The sequence below is a fragment of the Lissotriton vulgaris genome, chromosome 3_1 (assembly GCF_964263255.1).
Source record: "Lissotriton vulgaris chromosome 3_1, aLisVul1.2, whole genome shotgun sequence".
Classification (NCBI taxonomy): Eukaryota; Metazoa; Chordata; class Amphibia; order Caudata; family Salamandridae; genus Lissotriton; species Lissotriton vulgaris.
This window is the reverse complement of record NC_141689.1, coordinates 148,751,686-148,771,870: the sequence shown is the minus strand read 5'-3', so window position 1 is coordinate 148,771,870 and position 20,185 is coordinate 148,751,686. Positions and strand designations below refer to the sequence as shown.

Below are 20,185 nucleotides of genomic sequence, written 5' to 3'. Positions count from 1 at the left end.
GCAGTCTCTCCAATCTGGTGAGAGATAGAACGCACTTGGTCACCCAACTGCCTGCAGTATTCTAGCACCATATCATCAGTAATACTTAGCAGTTTGTGTCCAGGTACCCATGCCTGTCGCATCACTCTTCCCATCAGAACTTCATGGGGGCTCAGGCCTGTCTTTTTGTTTGGAATACTCCTTAAGCTCATCAGCACCATGGGCAAAGCTTCTATCCAGTTCATTTTTGTGGAGTCACACAATTTCGCCAGCCTGGACTTGAGAGTGCCGTTTATTTGCTCGACTATCCCAGAAGCCTCTGGATGATAGGCACAGTGCAGCCTTTGTTCCATTTTAAATGCTCTGCAGAGTTCCTTTAGGACCTCGTTTGAAAAATGTCCACCTTGGTCTGTTTCAATTGTCTCTGGAATTCCATAGCGGGGTATCAGTTCCCTAAGTAATAATTTAGCTACAGTCAGGGCATCATTCTTCTTTGCGGGGTAAGCCTCCACCCACCGGGAAAACGAGCAAACTATGACCAGGACATATCTATATCCTTTGCACAGGGGCATTGTTATGAAGTCTGCCTGCATCCTAATGAAGGGACCTTCTGCTCTCCCAATGGTACTTTGTTCCACTACTGTCTTCTTTCCTGCATTGAATTGTTGACACACTAAACACCTCTGGCAAAGTTTGTCTGCTGTGCTCCTGAATTTTGGACTGTAGAACACCTTTTCAAACATTCGGCACATGGCATCCCTCCCAATATGTGTGGGTTCATGTATTATCCGGGCCATTGCGGTAACCAGTCGTTCGGGGAGTACAGGCATACCAGTTACATGGACCACAACACCATCCCTCTCCCTTGGTCGACATTCATCCTGCCTCCACCTGTTCCTTTCTTCCCTGTCTGTTGTCTGTTGTAGTTCTCTCAATTCATCCCATGTTCCCAACCTTTCAAACAACATCAGTTGGCAGCTGCTTCCACCTCCCCATAGTTTAATTAGGAGGGACATTTTGTGTTGGGCGCAGTACTGGGCAATTTGGTCAGCATATCTGTTTCCGGCTGTCACCTCGTCATTTCCAGATCGGTGAGCCGCACACTTGACCACAGCCAATTCTTTGGGCAATTGGATGGCTTCCAGTAAGTTTTGTACTGGTTTCCCATTTCGGATGGGAGAACCTGAGGAAGTCATGAATTCTCTTTGCAACCATAGCTGGCCGAAGTCATGAACAACCCCATAACAGTACTGGCTGTCAGTATAAACAGTTACTCTTTTGTTTTTCCCAATTTTACAAGCTCTTGTTAGGGCGATGAGCTCCGCTACTTGAGCAGATTTAACTTCGCAAAGATAGGAAGCTTCCAGGGTCTTTTCCAAAGTGACTACAGCATAGGCAGCACTCAAACCTCCATCCTCATGTCTCAAACATGAACCATCCACAAACATTTTGAGGTCTTCATCAACCAAGGCCACTTCTCTGATATCAGGATGGGGTTTTGTGCTAAATTCAGTTAAGTCTATGCAGCTATGTTCAATTTCATCTCCTGCCTCTACATCAATGGGAAGGGGCAATAGAGTTGCAGGGTTTAGACTGTTACATCGGGAAATTATTACATTTTCTGCACCAATGAGAATCCTCTCATACTTAGTCAGCCGACTAGGGGTGAGATACTGTGTCTTGGTTCGGGTAAGTAAGATCACAACTGAATGTGGAACAAATACAGTGACAGGATGTCCCATCACAATGTTCTCACTTTGCTCTAGACTAGTACAGGTAGCTGCTACTGCTTTCAGACATCCAGGTAATCCAGCAGCCACTGGATCTAGGGCGGCTGAAAAGTAGGCCACGGGACGTCTAATCAGACCATGTTCCTGGGTTAGGACCGAGAGCGCACAATTGTCTCTCGTGTCACAGAACAGTTCAAAGTTCTTGGAATAGTCAGGCATTCCTAAGGCTGGAGCTGTGCACAGACAATTTCGCAATGTTACCCAAGCAGTCATGCATTCATCATTCCAACAAACTGGGTCTTCCGCTCCTTTCTTTGTCATGTTAATCAAGGGTTTAGCTATAGCCGCGAAACCCACGATCCACTGTCTGCAGTACCCAACAACTCCTAGGAACATTCTTACTTCTTTCTGGGTTACTGGTAGTGACATTTCTCGAATTATTTTAATTCTTTCTGTAGTGACTTTCCGGATCCCTTTCTCTATCTGGTGCCCTAGATATTTTACTGAGGTTTTGCAGAACTGTAGCTTGTCTGGTGAAACCTTATGTCCTCCCTTTCCTAGGTGATTCAGCAAGGCAATGGTATCAGTGACACAGTCGTCTTGACTTCTAGACGCTACCAGCAGGTCATCTATGTACTGCACCAGGACAGACTCTTTAGGCAGTACTAAAGATTCAAGGCATTTCTTTAGAATCTGGTTGAAAATCGATGGACTTTCGGTGTACCCCTGGGGGACACGATTCCAGACATAGATCTGGCTGTTGAATTCAAAACTGAAAAGGAATTTGCTTTCTGGATGCAATGGGATGGAAAAAAATGCATGGCACAGGTCTATGACAGTGAACCATTCCGCATTCCAAGGAATTTGATACAGTATTACTGCGGGGTTTGGCACTATGGGACAGCAAGGTACTACAATTTGGTTTACCTTGCGCAGGTCCTGCACTACCCTATACTTTCCGCTAGGCTTCTTAATTCCAAGTATGGGTGAATTACAGGGACTGCTCGTCACTTCCTGAATGATGTTTGCTTTGAGCAATCTGTTTAATTCCTTTGCGACTCCTTCTTTCACTTCTGCACTCATTTTATACTGTTTGGTATTTGGGTATACCGCATTTGCTTTTATAGTTATTTTAACTGGGTCTACATTTGCCATTAAGCCTACATCTTTTCCAGTAAAATCCCAAACTTCAGGTATTACGCTCGATTGGAGTTCTTCAGGTAGACTTTCAATGAACATGGGCTTAATTTCCGTGTCGGGCCTCAGTAACATCAATTTATATAGGCCATCTTCATCTGGGGTCTGGATTTCAACACCATTTGGTGAGCAAAAGATGGTGCAACGCATTTTGCACAACAAATCTCGTCCTAATAGGTTTACGGGACTGGAATCACAGACCACAAATCTGTGCATTTCCTTGAAATTTCCTATGGAAATTTCCATAGGTTCTGTTACCGGAGTACTGATTATCTGATTTGAAACTCCCACTACTTGGATAGCTTCTCCCGAGAGGGGTAGGTTAGGAACGTCCGCTGTTCTCACAGTGGAACGGGTAGCACCAGTGTCCAACAGAAAGGTGACATCTGTCCCTTCAACCTTTCCTTCAATGTATGGTCCAGTCTGGTCTACCGGTAAGGAGGCGCCAAGCACGCACTCCTTGTCCTCCCCTCTCAGGCCTCGTCAGTATTGATCATCACAGAGAAAAGTATCATTTAACAGGTACTGTGGAATGGGTGCATTTCTTTCATTCTCTCCTTCCCACACTTCGACCCTTTCATTCTGTTGACCCTGATTCCTATAATTTTGTCTAGGAGCACGTGGCAATGGGGGTTGATTTACCTGCTGTTGGGTCTTTCGGATCCCCTCTTTCTGCACCTGTGGATTTAAACCATTTACGGGGGCATTATCAGCCTGCAAGTGCGGACATTTATCTCTCCAATGCCCCATCTGACCACATCCGTGACAGGGGAATTTTCCCATAGCCTCTTCTCTACTCATTTTTACCCGGGGCCTGCCTCCACCACCAGCATTCGGATTTGGTGCATTATTAGTATTAGTCATTTTACTTAACTGTTTTTCTTGTTGTTCAGCTAACTTCACCTGAGCCCACATCACCTTCTCCTTTAGGGCTTTCTTTTTGTTCTCGATCTCATCTTCGCAGTATTTGGCATACTTGAGAACATCATCAATGGGTTTCCCTTGCCAACTGATTTTGTTATCTCTAATCCACTGAGATATTTCAGGTCTCAATCCTAACACGAATCGATAACTGAAATGGGTCATATCCTTCATGTCCACATTATCGATTCCACTGTAAGTTTTGAACACCTGCAGTAACCTTTCATAAAAGGAGTGGACTGATTCATCACGCTCTTGGGTAGTTCTATCTATACGGGTCCAATCAGTTTCTTTTGCAGGTACCTTTTTCTTTAGGTATTGTATGACTTGGTTATATTTTCTCATTACGTCAGGTGAGGGAGCTCCAGTTACAGAGTCTCTCTCGTACTCCTCATTGGGCCAATCGATTTCAATTTTACATTCGGTCCATAGGTCCACAGGTACTACAATGTCGAAAAACCCATCCAGGTCTTTCAGGAGACATTTCTGAACCTTTATGAAGCGTTCAACCTGTCGGTACCACTCAACCGGTTTCTCCCTCAATTTAGGGAAGTCATTGGTAAATGACACTATATCTTGTCTGGACCAAGGGACATGGACATATTTTCCCCCTGGGACTTCTCTCATGGGACATAATTTTTCTGGTTTGTCCACCTCTTGTAGGACGTACTCAGCAGTCCGTGGTCTCTCCTTGCTATCCTCCTTTTTCTTTGCCCACCTGGCTTTCCATTTATCTAGATCTCCCCATTTCTGTACTAGGTTTATCAGTTCCTTAATCTGCATCTTCTTCCCTACTGTATTTAGGTTTTCTAAATCTTTGTCTGAAAAATCTACTCTGTAGGATTTTTGTAGTACTTTGGATCTGCTAACATCGATTCCCATGCATGCTGCCGTGTCCATTAATTTTTCGAAAAATATCTTTGCATTCCGGGTGAGATTCTTGCACATGAACAACAACTCCTCTTCATCCCGGACATTCAATCGGTCTAATCCCACATTTCCTGCTGTCAATTCCTCTAATTCTATTCTTAATTTACAGATATCCAAAGGTTTCGGATGAGAGTCTCCTCCTTCTAATTCTCGGGTCCATCTCTCTATTTCCTCAGGAGTTACTACCCTAGCACTTCGAGTCCCTGATGAAGACTCTATTAGTACGTCTTTGTTCCTAGTCTGAATTCCAGTTCGAGACATACTACTTCCCTGTTCCTTATTAGGTAGATCCATCAAGGAAACCATGGACTCGCATTCACTTGCTTGGTCATCAATAATGAGTGGTTCCCTTCTGGGCGGGGGCATCATCGGGGTTATGACTGGAGTTTTGGGAGTATTCATTCGGTCCCCATATAGAGGAAAAACTGGACCAATGGTTACTGGAATCGTCAGGGCTTCAGGATTTGGATTAATCTGAGCTATGGCATGTATGAGATCGTTTCGCTGTCCTCTCAGGGCCTCCCTTTCCTGCTCGTGTAACACCCTATTAATGGGGGGATCCTGTATTATTTGGGGTACTAGAGAAGGATAAATATTCGGAGCTGATGGAGTTGACAAAACTGGTCTTTCCTCACCAAAGGGGTTGTAATTCGGGACCACAGGGTCGGGTCTACCAAATCCCTCTCCTCCCGCTCTTCTCTGTTCTATCCCTGTGGAATCGGCTTCACTAGTACTTCTTCTTCCTGAAGGTCTCAATGGAGTAGTTAAGCTTTGAGATCTGGTTTCTTCATTATAAGGCGGGGGACCTTTCATAAATAAGTCGTCTAAAAACTCATCTTCCGATTCACCCAGGGGCATCATGTGTCGGGTCTTCTCAGTACATTTCTTCCCTCCCATCATTTCATTAGCTCCGAACATGGGGAATAACCCTTCTACCATCATATTTTGCCTCCACTGTTTCAATTTCTGCTCCTTGGTCTCCTTTACCAATTTTGGATACCATCGGGTCACTCCCTTGTCCATCCGGGGTCTGTCTCGCTCTAGAGCCTCAATTTCCCATTCCTCTAAAGCTTCATACTGAGTTAATCTAGGTCTGGGATGTAATTCATTCATTCGGGTCCTCAGGTTAAATAGGACTCTCCCGTTAAAAGTACCATCAATGGGAAAGGCTAAAACTCCATCCTCCGCAGTGTACTTTACCCAGTTCTCTAACCATACACAGGTATGATACCCTTTTTCTATCATCATGAAAGAGGCGGGAGTATCTGGCGGAGGAATGATCACACCCTCCCTAGTTCGTACGGGTTTGTCTGTTTTGAAGAAATTCTTTATTTTGCTGGCAAATGACATTTTTCTCTTTCCTCCGTACATGTTGTGAGGTCTGCCTTTGCTCATCAACTCTTTATGACACCCTAGATTTCGTGGATCAGGCAGAAAATCAGGGTACCACATACACCGCTCGTAACAATCTATAAGCTCGGTGCGGAAAATTTTGACTACTTCGTTTGAGCTTCCAATGTTAGCGCGACTCCAATTTCGCAACAACCAATCAGTACAGAGGTTGCAAAAGTTCCTGACCAATGGGTGCGCGGCCTTTTCGCGAGACGCGTTCTCACGCTCAGGCACTCACCCCTCCCTTACAATTTCAGCTTCACTACACACCCCGCTGGTTTAACCAATCCCAGCGCGGCACGGAGTGACGTCAGAGCAGCCCTTCGACTGACTCCCTCCTTTACAAGGTAACGGAAACTTTGTATTTTCTCTAAGGTGCTAATGTTAATTTTAGTCAACAACGTGTAACATTCGCCATTGTGTAGGAGTGTTCTAAAGAGATAGAAAGTTCTTCTTTTACTGCAAGTAAACCACTTCTGTCTACTTTTCATACACTTCGGATAGACTTCTCTTGCCTACCCTATCACGCAAGCATTAGAAAACCTGCTACTTCCCAGACTCATCCACTTCTTTCCGGGATATATACTAAGCCTAAGGTTTTGACAGCGTTTCCCTCTGCTAACACACAAGCTCCGATGACTCTATTACTCCCTTAGTGTGACCCTTACTAGGTGATATCAGACCAAGGTTTCTATCAGCAGTCCCGTTACTGTCATTCACTCAGTTTTTCTGAAAAGACCTAATTAGCGCTTCCAGTTCCACTTGAACCATGCACTAACCTTTCCTCCCTACAAATGACCTCAGAACGGAATGGATTCTACTCACCATCCGTTATACAATTCCCCGGGGATTTCAGACGACACTCAACAGTCACACACAATTGGTTACTAAAACATATAATATTTAGCAGTAATAAAATTATCGCAAAACAATAAAAATATTTTAAAAACAGTTGCGCAGTAAAATATTAAGTAACATAATCAATATTAAAATTTTAGCAGCACATTTATTTTTCACGGTTTATTTTCTAACTATCTTATCTACCTATCTTACTAGTCCTAACCATTCCTCTGCTTACCTGAAATTACTGATAGAGCGCGCAGGTCACCCGGCTCACCGAATTTCTTTTTCCACGCACTGGGCCCTGGCGTGTAAAATTGTGTTTTATTCAATTTCAATGATAACGTTTTACTGGGGTGAACCAGGTGATTTCCAATATATTTCGCGCTCTTATGAGTAATCGATGGGGTGACTCTTACACCACTTACTATTCATGTACCTGACTTACCACAGGCACATTACTCCTGACGGATCAGGAGCTAGCAGTGGACAGGTGATAAGGTTTTTTCCTAAAAGGGAGAAAATTCTACTTTACACATTTAATACCTTTAATATCGCTAAATGTTTAATGACCACAGACACCTTGATGGTTTTAAGGGTTTTATATAGTTATAAGTTTAAAATGAAAATGCCATTACAAGGAGGCAAATGCAAAGCAATACATCAATGATTAGAATCAGAACCAGGATGTAACTATGGATGAGAGTGAGTATCATAGAGTAAAAGGGAACACTATAGGGCATGGATCATAATAAACATATTAACTAATATGGTTTAAACTAGGGCAAGGACGTGTGGAGGACCTAATGTGTGAGCTAATAATTTTATACTAATTCCTAAAACTTATGCTATCTTTACTAATTTCACGGCAACCATACTAAGGGAAAGGGAATAAGTGGAACAATCTAGATAAACAGTCGGGTTTAACAATGTCCTATAGGAAGGGTAAAAGTGGAACGTTTACTAATGATCAATTGCATGAGATTACATTCAAAGGAGATATGGAGAATATCACAGGCAAGATTTCTTTAATTAGAAGAGGAAAATTAAGGGTATAGTATAGACAGACACCTATGCCAATATTTACCTAAGTGAGAATGAGGACTAACCCTGGCCACGGGTCAGTTGGGAAAGAACGGGACAAGGACCCTCAAGGATTCAGGAAATACCAGAAGGTGAGCAGGTACAGCTCATGGACAGTCAGGACAGGATACCCCTCAGGTCTGGGTCAGGACTGGGTTCACCAAGGCACGACCAACCCCTCACAGCTTCGGATGTAACGCCAGCGTTACCCCCTCTTCTGCACGGAATCCGCCAATAACCCCGATTGGGTTTTCGAATCTCCCAGCAAAGTGCTTCGCTTAGCACTTAGGACTAATTTCCACCCCTTGGAGTTTGTGGAAAGTTTCAGGCAGAATGCTCCGCAGCACTCTGTATCAGGCACCTATAGAGTTCGTAGGGTCAGTGACAGGTCTGCTACTCGGACAAGTCGGACAATTTCTCTAAGCTATGCTAGGCTATATATACAGTTTTTAAGTCCCCAAGACCACCCATAAATGTTGCAAAATGACAAAGTCCCATCTTCTGATTGGTCAAGGGAGGTGGTTTAAGACATTTGTCACCACCTATATTTCTATTACGTATTTCACGTGACATTACCCTCCCCCTAGCATCTGGGTTCCCAGGCATACGTGTGGGAAAGTACAATAGTAAAGTAAAGGTTTGAAACATTGTTGCATATTCAGAGTAAAAATAGCAAGTCTTCAAGGGCGAAGGTGCGCTTGGAAAGGACAGTCCCATTTTCAATAGCCAACTGGCCAGGTTCCATTGCTGCACGTCCCAGATCTTAGGTCACGTGATGAGGGATACGTCAGCTTCAATATGGTTCCCGTCCCTACTTCCAGGCCCTCATTTACGCGGTACATGAAAAGTAAGCGAAAACAAATTAATAACACAAAATAAAATAAATACACTGTACACCATGACCAACTACTCTTAATCCCTTATTTTATAATACTTATAGCATTAAGAGTTAGTGCAGAAAAGATGCATATACAAAAGCGGCTTAAGATAGCATGAAGCATGATTAAAGACAAGCGGCCATTTTAGCAACAATGCGCATGAGCGAACTTTTCCCTCCAGATTGCGAGTGCGTCACATCACATGGGTATGACCGACGCATGCGCAGACTGGATTTCTGCAAAGCGGCCATTTTATTAATGTGCAAGCGTGATTATGATGAAAAAACACATAGACAAGCCTCCTAGGGACACCCGTGTGTTGGGGAAATATAAATAAAATGACAAACAATCGGAGTTAGTACAGTTATGATTTAGGCGAGGTTCATGAAAGAGAGCAAGTCGCGTTATGTGCGAATCCTTGCTCCATCATTATGACTTCTGGTCAGAAACTAAGAAAAGGAAATCACATCTTTATAAACAACTCTATGGTGGAGCATACTCCCACTTATCCCTATCTAGAAGTTGTAATAGATGAAAAGGGTACCTGGAGAAGAGCTATAGAGGCTAGAAAATTGCTGTTTTTAAAATCCACAATGGCTTTAGTAGCCTTCACCCAGAGATTAGGAAAACGACCCCCGGAAGAGATGTTACGTATTTACTAGGCCAAATGCGTTAGTACAGCCATTTACGGGGCAGGGGTATGGGGGATACGTACAGGCAGAAACCATACAAAAAGTGGAAAATAGCTTTCTAAGATTCTTACTTGCAGTTCCACAAAGTACGTCCACATTCAGTTACTATTTAGAATTGGGCGTGTCTTATATTTCTGACACCATAAAGATACAACCAATTATTTTATGGCACCGCCTCTGGACGTCAAACAAGTTTGCGTTTACTCAATCGGTTGTGACAGACTGTGTGATACTTGAAAACGCTAAAAAGATTCAGTGGCTTCAATATGTTAGGAAGTTCCTATATGATCTTGGCCTGGAGAAATACTATCACAACCCCCTCGAAATGGCACAGATTCCAAGGAAGTTGTTAAAAATATCAATGTCTAATGCATCTAGCAGGCCTTCGCCTGCTGGCTGAAGTAAATAAAACCTCTGTCCAGCATTCTCTGTTAATCCAAACATCCCTGACGATCCAGCCATTCTTAACCTGGTAGTTATCCAGCTTTGATAGATTTTTACTGACTCCATTCAGACTTAACATCGTCCACCGATTTGTCACTTTTCCAATGGATAATGATTGGTCAAAGCTGTTATGCCACTGTCCCTGTGATGGAATATCCTCTCAATCGCTTTTACACCTAACCCTTTTTTGCAAATTTTATTCCGAACCTAGAAAGCGATGGCTCGTACCAATTTTAAAAAGTTTGGGTATACACCAATGTCGACCCGCTTTCATGGTTCTATAATTCTTGGAATCAGATCTTTTAGCTATAAATATAGCCAGGTTTCTAAAATGTTGTATTCAACATAGAACTAATTTGTAATTTAAGACCTGATGCACCTTAAATCTCTGTCGTATGTTTTTAATCGAAAAACCCTGAATGTAAATTTTACTATGTAAATAATTCATTGTGATGATTTTAACAAATAATTCATGTATTTTCCTGGAAAATGAATTTTTATAAGATGTTTATACTTTTATGTTTTTTTTCCAAATGAAACCGAATAAAGTAAAGAATGCTGATGAAGTGCTGGGCCCTGCGCATGTCCTTTGCTGATGGGCTCTGGGCGTGCCTTATAGGGAGGCGCCGCTGCTCTGTGCGCTGCTAGCCACGGCTTCCCTTGAATGACTGTGGTCCCTGTGATATTGGTGAGTGGGAAAATGGGGACTGTTCCACCCCTCTTACCTTGCCTTGCTTCTGCATGGGGACAGTACTAGATTGCCTGCCTCTAGATAGAGCTTCCAACACACCTTCTGTCCAGTATCCACGGGAACTGCAGAACATCGACTTGGTGACTAGAGATGGTACACAACCTGCCCAGCTGTACAACCGCGCTAGGTTATTGTTGGAATGCCAGGACCTGGCAGACTTAGGCAAATATGCCAAAGCTTGCTGTATGAGGTGGGGGAGCAACCAAAATGTGGGGCTAATACAGCCTCCCTATCATGGTACATAATGTGACAAGTCTCCTTGTGGACGATAATACGTCCGCTGTTGACAATATTGGCATCACCCAGACATTCCTCGCCGTTTATAAACAATTGTATATGATCGGGCGACCGGGGACGAGTCAACGATCGCTGGTTACCTGGCTGAGGTGACTGTGGTGTGGCTGTCAACTGGGCAACAGTAGTTTTTAGCAGCCCCTACTAAGTGTGAGGAAATTGTGCAGGCTATGGATGCCCTGCATGGCTTCCCTGCCCCTGGGCAAGACAGGCTCACCAGTCACTTTTGCAAAGCTTATACACATGTCCTATCTCCTCAGCTCTTAGAGATTTATGCCTAGTTTCTCAAAACGGGCTCTTTACCTCCCACCCTCCGAGAAGCCGCCATCACCTCACTGTTAAAATTTGGTAAGCCGGCACATCTCTGCACCTCCTATAGGCCATTGTTCCTCTTAAATCATGATAACAAAATATTGGCTAAAGTGGTTGCCACACGTCTAACCCTTCTCATGGAACATATATTACAGACTGGCTTTGTCCCACATAGCTATGAATCTCCCCACAATGTTTGCAGTTTTGAATCAGTTTCCCTTGATTACATTGGCAGCAGCTGCCCCACTGGACGCTGAGAAGGCTTTTGACTCGCTGGATTAGCTGTTCCTGCGAGCAATGTTGGCCAAGCTATGTGTACCCAATGGCTTCCACAACCTCATCATACTACTTTACACCGGCCCTGCAGTGTGGATCAATGGCACACTCAAAAGGCCTTTCCGGTAAGCATGGGCGAATTTTGCGAATCTAGCGTTCGCGAATTTTGCGGATTTGCGAATTCGCAATCCGCAAAATCCGCGAATTCCCGCGAATTTGCGGATTTTTTTTTTTTGTGTTCGCCCGTGTTTCTGCCAGTTCGCGAGGGTTTTTACAATTTCGCAATTTGCGAACTTACCTGTCGGGTCGCAAGTTTTGCGAACTTGTTGTTTCTACGTGTCCAGCCTGTTTGGGACACTCTTCTTCATCACTGCCACTCTCTGTCACCACTGCCACTCTCTGACTACTCATGCCACCCTCTGGCCCACCCATGCCACCCTCTGTTTCATCACCACACCCTCTGGTTGTCCAGTGTACATTATTTTCGGCAAAGCAAAGCACACCTTCCCTGCCTCAAGTGACCTGAATTAATTTGGGGCTGATTAATGTGTCACAGAATATTTTTTTAGCTGGCACCTGCTTCCTTAGTGCGCCCTGATTAGTGATCTTTTGCACTTGCTAAGTGCTTTCATTGTTGCAAAATTAGTTACAACACCTGCCCTGCCCCAACTGACAATAATGAATTAGGGGCTGATTAATGGATTTTAACTTCCAGCCTGGCTCCTGCTTGTCTCCCTTAGCTGTAATTCAGGACCTTTGTGGCATATGTGTAACTATTCTGAGGTTCAGAGCAGGGTCACATAATAGTTGCAACTGGCAACTGAACTCTGGAGGGGCCCCTCAGGAAGCACTACAGGAAATGGCTACTAATGATGAGCCTGAACTTTTGAACCTGGTAAGTAGTTTCAGTTTTGTTAAGATCGTATTTCTGCAATTTAGCACTTATTCGCGGGGCACGAAGTTGTACTGGGAAGCCGCGAACTCACGCGAACAGTGCGAGCAGTGCGAGCAAAATCCGCTGCTCGCGGATTTGCGGATTTTGCGGGAGATTCGCGAATCTCGCGGATTGCGAATTTCCCGAAAATCCGCAAAATCCGCGAGCGAAACGGATTTTCCGCCCATGCTTACTTTCCGGTGACCCCTGGCACACGTCAGAGCAGTCCCCTCTCCCCCGTGCATTGTGTTCTTGCCCTGGACCCGCTGGTCAGGCAACTGCAGGTGCCGCATATACATAGATGACTCTGTTTTTAACATGGCCCACTCGAGAGCCACCCACGCATCTCTCTCCCCTCACACGAGAAGTGATACGCTTTGTGCATTTTGCTGGTCTATCCATTAATTGGAGTAAATCAGAACTTTTTCTGCTCACGGAGTTTACTGTTCCCTGCTGACCTAGAGTTCCCCCTGCGCTGGTGCGTGGATTCCCCCAAAAACCTGGGCATCGTCCTGCACAGGCAAAAAAACAACATTGTACGCCAAAACTATGGCCCTGCCATTGACAGATTTACCTCAAGGTGGCGGGATGGATTAAGTTACCGTTGTCCATCACAGTCGCATTGCTAAGATAAAAATGGGGGTCTTTCCGTGCTTTTTTTGATCTTTTTCTAAATATCCCTTTTGTACTGACCAACAGTTTTTTTGCCTTCTGACTTGCCTTATATGGGCCGGTCTTTACCTCTGAAGCCGATCGAGGCTGCTTTGATATCCCGCATTTTTATTTATATTACTCGGTGGCGCGATTCCACTTTACCTACTATTGGTATCACCCTGATGCCAGACTCCCTTTCTTGAGACCAGAACTGAACCAAGCGCAGGACCTTCCCCTTTCCTGTCTATCAGCCCCTGGGACTCACGCGTGACCTTACTGACATACAGGCACTTCCCACAACATGATTGGCATGGTTCTGACTCCAACGCTTATTGGGGGGAAATTTGTTATATTCTCCTCAGCTGCCACTTCCTAATAATACATGGCTCCCTCCTACTCAGGAGAGGCTGGTCTGACACACCCTAACAGCCCACCAATTGCATACTGTGGGTGATTTATTTACGAAGGGCAGGGTGAACCCCGGCCCGCGGGGACCCTATCACCCATGGATAATTTTGATTTTCACCGCTTACATAGTACTCTGCGTGACACACCACCCACATACCCTAAAAGTCTGCTGATTTCCCCCTTATCTTTAGTAATATCCGCCACGGACAACAGCAGATTGGTTTTCCATTTTTATAACACCTGCTGTGCATTGCGGACGACCAGTGTAGTGAAATCTAGGGCGGGCTGGGAACAAGATTTTGGCCATTCCATCCTAGATAGCACCTGTTGCTACTGCTGTATGCAGAGCAAATTGATCTCTAACAATCACAGGCATAACTTACTCCATTATTAGTACCTACCTCGTGCATAAACCACGCCAAAAGCACTTGCTAGTTTAGACCCCATGAGATCACATCAATGTCCCAAGTGTACTGCAGCCCAGGCCGATTTTATTCTTTTGATTGGAACTGTATTGTTATCCAAGCTTTCAGGAGGGCTGTTTTAGCCTAGATCTCTACCATGGTTGACCCGGACCCATTGATGGCATTTTTGGACTATGTTAAACCCCTGAGTCTGGGCCTGCATCGGTTTACAGTCATAGAGCTGCTCTTGGCCAAAAGGCAAATAGCTTTACACTGGGGCAGCAGTAGGGTCCCCACCACTCAAGCCTGGTTAAAGGTTATGACATTCTGTGAAAAACTGGCACTGTGCCCTTAAGAGCCCCACTACACCCCAGTATCCCATCATTCCCCACAGGTGACAGTTAGTTCAGTTCATTTTTCCTGCTTCTTCTGCTAGGATCACAGAGCTCTTCTTTTTGTGACTGGAAGATAGACAAATCTCACTAGAATTTGGTGAAAAGCTTTTCATTTCGTAGGTGCCAGTACCTGCTGTGCTGACAACCTTTTTCCTGGCAGAAAACAAGTTTAATTTCTGCCAAAATATGCATTCACTGTTTGTGAAGGGTCCTTCCTGTGTGAAGTAGAAAGCCCAGACTGATCCCTATACAGTCTGTATTGTTTGCCTCCCAGAGTCCCACCGCCCTGAGTCCTGTCCTCATTGTCAGAAGATATCAAGACATCTATCAAAAAGGAGGGAAGAGGATTCAAGGTCCATTCAGTTCCCCTAGTTAGATACTGAATTAATCAAAAGGGAATGGACATTGGTGTCTACTAAACCTTCGGTTAGTCTTTGAAAACCCTCATAGACAGCCTGATTTAGTCTATGCGGTGTATCTTTTATCCGCCCCGTCAGGCGTCATGGCATATTCATAGGGTAGTCAAATAACGTGCGGTATGCCTGCCTCACCCGAGGCTACCTCTGGTCCAGGTAGAAGTGTCCAGAAATAATAGGAAAGGGAAAAATATAAAAAACAGTGTGTCACCAAAAAAGAATTTTTTTAATGAAAAGGTTGGCACTCTTGTTAAAAAATTCGATATATATGTAATCGGGCAGCTAGATTACCATATATCTATATATATATGGATGCGTCAACCTGTTTCAGCTCTATGAGCTTTAGAGCTGTAGAGCTTTCGTCAGGACAAAAAGACAAAAATACATACACAGAAGGTACTTACACAACTTGTGTAGGTTCCTATAGCTATTATGGAATTTCTTATACAGTCACCAATAATGTGGGAACACAAACCAATACACTATATTATGGTATGTTAAATGCGGTGAGTAGGCATAATACTTTTCTTAAAGCACACAGACTAGAATTACTAGTAAAAGGTATGCACCTAATTGTAGATACATTAATAGTGAGAAGGAAGGAGGCCAGGGGAAAACAGGCTTCAAGTCTCTAAACACAGGCTACTTGTGCATTTCGTGCTTATTGGTGGGGTAGGAGTGGAATGCTAAGAGTGCAGGGTCGTGCTCATAAACTGTTGTCAATTACTACGCTGCTCTGTGGGTGCCAATTCCAATAAAGTGCATATTTACACACGCGGCAAAATTTCAGAAAAAATACCTTAATAGGCATTCTTAGAGGCTTCTACAGGAGTGAAGAGTCGCTAGGAGTGGTCTTTGCTAGAAAATTTACCAACTCGGTTAGAATATAATAAGTAGGACTTCTTACCCGAGTAAAGTCGTCTTCAAACATAATTCTTACCCACGAGGACCAGCTTTCAGTCCCTGTGCTGACTCTGCCCCTGGTTACAGGCGGGGCTCTGCCTACCAGTCTTTAGGCAGGAGTCTAGACACTAAAAAAGGACTAAAACACAAACAAGTTAGTCCCTCCAAGATGGTTCCCTCTACCAGTTCAAAAAACGAAATGCTTTATTTGTATTTTTTAAACATAAAGGCTCAAGGACCTGGTGTTTACTTGGAAGGGGTGCAATATTAACCAACTTAAACATAATTCTTACCCAGGAGGACCAGCTTTCAGTCCATGTGCTGACTCTGCCCCTGGTTACAGGCGGGGCTCTGCCTACCAGTCTTTAGGCAGGAGTCTAGACACTAAAAAAGGACTAAAATACAAACAAGTTAGTCCCTCCAAGATGGTTCCCTCCACCAGTTCAAAAAACGAAATGCTTTATTTATATTTTAAACATAAAGGCTCAAGGACCTGGTGTTTACTTGAAAGGGGTGCAATATTAACCAACTCAAAAGCGGGCATGGACACAGTCCTGCTACTATGGTTAGCTTAAGTTCCTGACAAACAGAGTTCGTCGGTGGATTTAAGAGTATCAATATATATTTACATTATGGTAGTCGTACTCCACTTAGACATTGGGGAAAAGAGTGACAGACATCCATGGGGTGATGCCAGTTTTATATCACAGTTACCAAACTGGATGAGTTGTTCCTGCCATCATCAGAATGGTTTGCAAGTCTGATATTCAGGTACATGTTTTAGATGTTTTTAATAGAGATGTTTTCAATAAAACTGACTCCAGGGAATATTATCATTCATCCCTGATATATGGGTGCCAAGACGGTCCACCCACCTTTGTTCTTTTTCAAAAAGAACTTGCTCTGCGTTGTTGTTCTTGTCTTGTAGCATTTCTAGTACTGTCCAGCTCAACTCACCACAGGTATGTCCTGCTTCCACGAAGTGTGTGCAGAGCTTCGTGGTGTTTTTCTTCATTCTGACATTGCTCCTGTGTTCTCCAATTCGTAACTTGATTTTTCTGCAGGTCATACCTATATATTGACGTCTGCAGGGGCAGGTGACCATGTAGATTAGATGTGTCGAGTTGCAATTAGTATGTTGCTTTTGGGTCCATTTTAGAGTATCGGTCAATTGTAAGGTTTTAGTTGGTTTTGTGAATTTACATACTCCGCAGGTGCCACATGGATAGTGGCCAACTACAGGTTCCATCCTGAAATCTCTAGTGATGGACTGGATTTGTTTTCTCTTTGGTCTTGTATGGACCAGAACGTCTTTGATGTGTTTCGTTCTCTTATTAGCAAATCTCTGCTTTGGCCAGTCGAATTTTCCAGAAGTAATTATCTGCCAGTTTTTTCTGATGAGTTTCTGTACATCGTAAGTAGCCGGACAATAGGTGGTGACACATGTTACCAGATCTTTTATTGGTTCTTTTCTGTTGGTCTGCAAGAGACATTCACGTGGTTGATGTCTGGCCCTTTTCATGCATTTTGTGATGACAGAAGGTGTATAATCCCTCAGTTGTAATTTCTGGCTCAATTCCTGTGCTTGTATTTTGTAGTCACTGCCTTTACTACAATTACGTTTGTGACGTAAGAATTGGCTAAAGGGAAGATTGTCCCGCAATGGTCGTGGATGGTAGCTACAGTACGAGAGCAAGCTGTTTTTTGCTGTGGATTTTGTGAAAGTTTTAGTCTCCAATTTCCCATTCTCATGGAAGATTGTCAGGTCAAGGAAGTCAATACATTGGTTGCTGGAAGTGAATATCAAGACATACACTGAGGGACAGAGCAAAGAGAAGGCTTCATGGACTTCAGGAGAGGAATATCCAAAATAGGCCTTGGGGAACGTTCTTCTTCCTCCAAATAGTCTTTCTTTCATCCCAAAGAACACCAGAGAGGCAGATCCAGAGAAAAATATCATGGACCAAGGTCTCAGTCGATATCGTAAAATAGGACATCAAAAAAAGGGCCTGTTTGCTTACTGTCGATAGCAAAAAGGCCTCGCTCACCTTCGGAATGCACTTGACTCTCGCCGTTGCAGACCACAGCACAGGTGTGGCAGCATCCGTCGACGCCAAGACACTCATCGACGTTGAGGCAGTGGCCGCTGCTGCAGGATCACCCATCAATGTGGAGTCACTCATGGCATCGAGGCACCGTATGCTGTCATGGTCGACGTTGGCTGCTCAACCGTCTAAGCGCACAGTGTCAAACATACAACAGTGTCAGAGCATTCAGTGCTTCCAGTATTGAAGACGCGGATGGCATCGCTGTTGAGAGCTAAACTGCATACGACATTGAAAACCAAATGAACGTTGACAAAGAAAAGTGTAGCAAGAACATCTTCTGATGTACCTACTGTGTCAGTGGTGACATCACAACCTTGAACACTGTCAAGATCCAGATCTCAGTCGCCTGTTCACCTTCCTGCAGGAGATATGGATAACTTCAAGCCAAGGCCAATGCCTTCTACATCAGACTCAGAATATTCGCAGGTATATTCACCTTCCTGACCTCACACATCATCTCCAAAGAGAACACCTTCACCTCGGTTCTCTCTGAGTACTGCCTCTATACCTCCTACTTCTACTCCAATACTAACTCCATGTAAGAGACCAAGAATTAACGGGCATCACCACTCTAGATCAAGGGCTAGAACAAGATCCAGAAGTCAGGACCATCGCCACACTAGATCAAGGTCTAGGACAAGGTCCAGGAGGTCTCGATCTCACATCAGGCCCCGGTGAACACAATATTGGTCCACAACATCAAGATCATCAGTCAGAGACTACTCTCCAACTCACTCAGACACACCTCCATCACAAATTTCACCTGTGGATGATATTCTAACATTTAATGATATCTTAATCAGAGGTGCCATGAAATTGAATATAGAGATACAGATCCCACTACCACATTCCTTGTGATTTTTTAATCCCTGCATTACTCCTTCCTCTTGTGCCTGGACTGCTAGAACCAGCAATGCACCTCCTCCTGACTCATAGTAGGAGCTGCATGAAAATCTCATACTGCTGTCGCATTTTTATTCTTAACTCTACCAGATAAGGAAAGTAAACAGATCGGTGCACTGGGAAAGAAAATGTGCGAGACTTTTGCCTCCTTCATGAATGTAGGAAGTTCCTTGACTTTCCTTGGGTGCTATGACAATTCCCTCTGGGATTCACTATCAAGGTTTACTAACAAACTGCCAAAGGAAGACAGACAGGACTACCTGGAGGTTCTTAATGAGAGTGACCTAGTTGCCAATGAGATCATAAGCACAGCTGCAAATGCGTCAGACTTGGCAGCACATGAATATGCACATGGTATATGCGCAAGATGATCCTCCTGGCTACGCCTCACTGAATTGAAACCTGAGGCGCAACACCCAATCCTAAACCTTCTGTTTTCTGGTAATACCCTCTTTAGTTCTCATGCAGATGAAGAGATGTCCAGAATGAAGATCCAGCTGGACACTCTGAAAGCGGGCGGCCTTGAGAAAAAGGAAGTGATACAAAGACTTTACAGGCCCACGACAGACGTTTCTACCAGCGGAGGGTTCAAACCCATCACTGGCAGCAGCACCAGCAGCAGGCAAGATCTCACTATCACCCTCTTAGACCATCTAGAGGAAGGGGTGCACAGCAGCAGCAACAACCTGTAGCACCCGGAAAGTCTGCGACAAAGCAGTGAAGACTTTCTTCCACCTTCAATGTTCCCTGCTCTGGGGGGGGAAGTGTGACCAACTATAAGGAAGAGTGGCACACTATCACGAAAGACAAATGGGTCTTGAATATTGTGCAGAATAACTATTCCCTTTGCTTTAAATACCATCCACCCGCCGTTCCCACAGTAAAAAACATCCTGGACCAACTACCTCTTATGCAATCAGACGTCACCACCTTGATGCAAAAAGAGGCAATAGAGGATATTGGGAATCTATTCCGTTTACTTTCTGGTGTAGAAGAAAGGCCCAAAACAGGAGTTCTAACCTATCCTTGACCTAAGTGTGCTTAACAAATACATATGCAGAGAAAAATTCAGGATCCTGGCTCGGCACCAAACATATTCACAGCTGCAGCATTGGGATTGGATGGGTGTGGTCGATCTTCAAGATGCATACTTTCACATCCCAATATCCACCAGGCATCGAAAATTCCTCCATTTTGCTGTGGGATGGCGGCACTACCAATACAAAGTGATGCCATTAGGCCTAAAATCTGCACCATGAACTTTCTCAAAGTTCATGGCTGTCGTCGTAGCCTTACTAAGGGGACAAAAGATCTTCATGTACCCATCTTGATAATACAAAT

The 20,185-nt window shown here is 44.1% G+C and overlaps 1 protein-coding gene across 1 annotated transcript in view; it reads left to right on the top strand.

Annotated features, from left to right (window-relative positions):
- LOC147726124 (receptor-type tyrosine-protein phosphatase mu-like) overlaps nucleotides 1–20,185 on the top strand; it is a 1,369,719-nt gene that overhangs the window by 655,171 nt on the left and 694,363 nt on the right. The window lies entirely within an intron of this gene.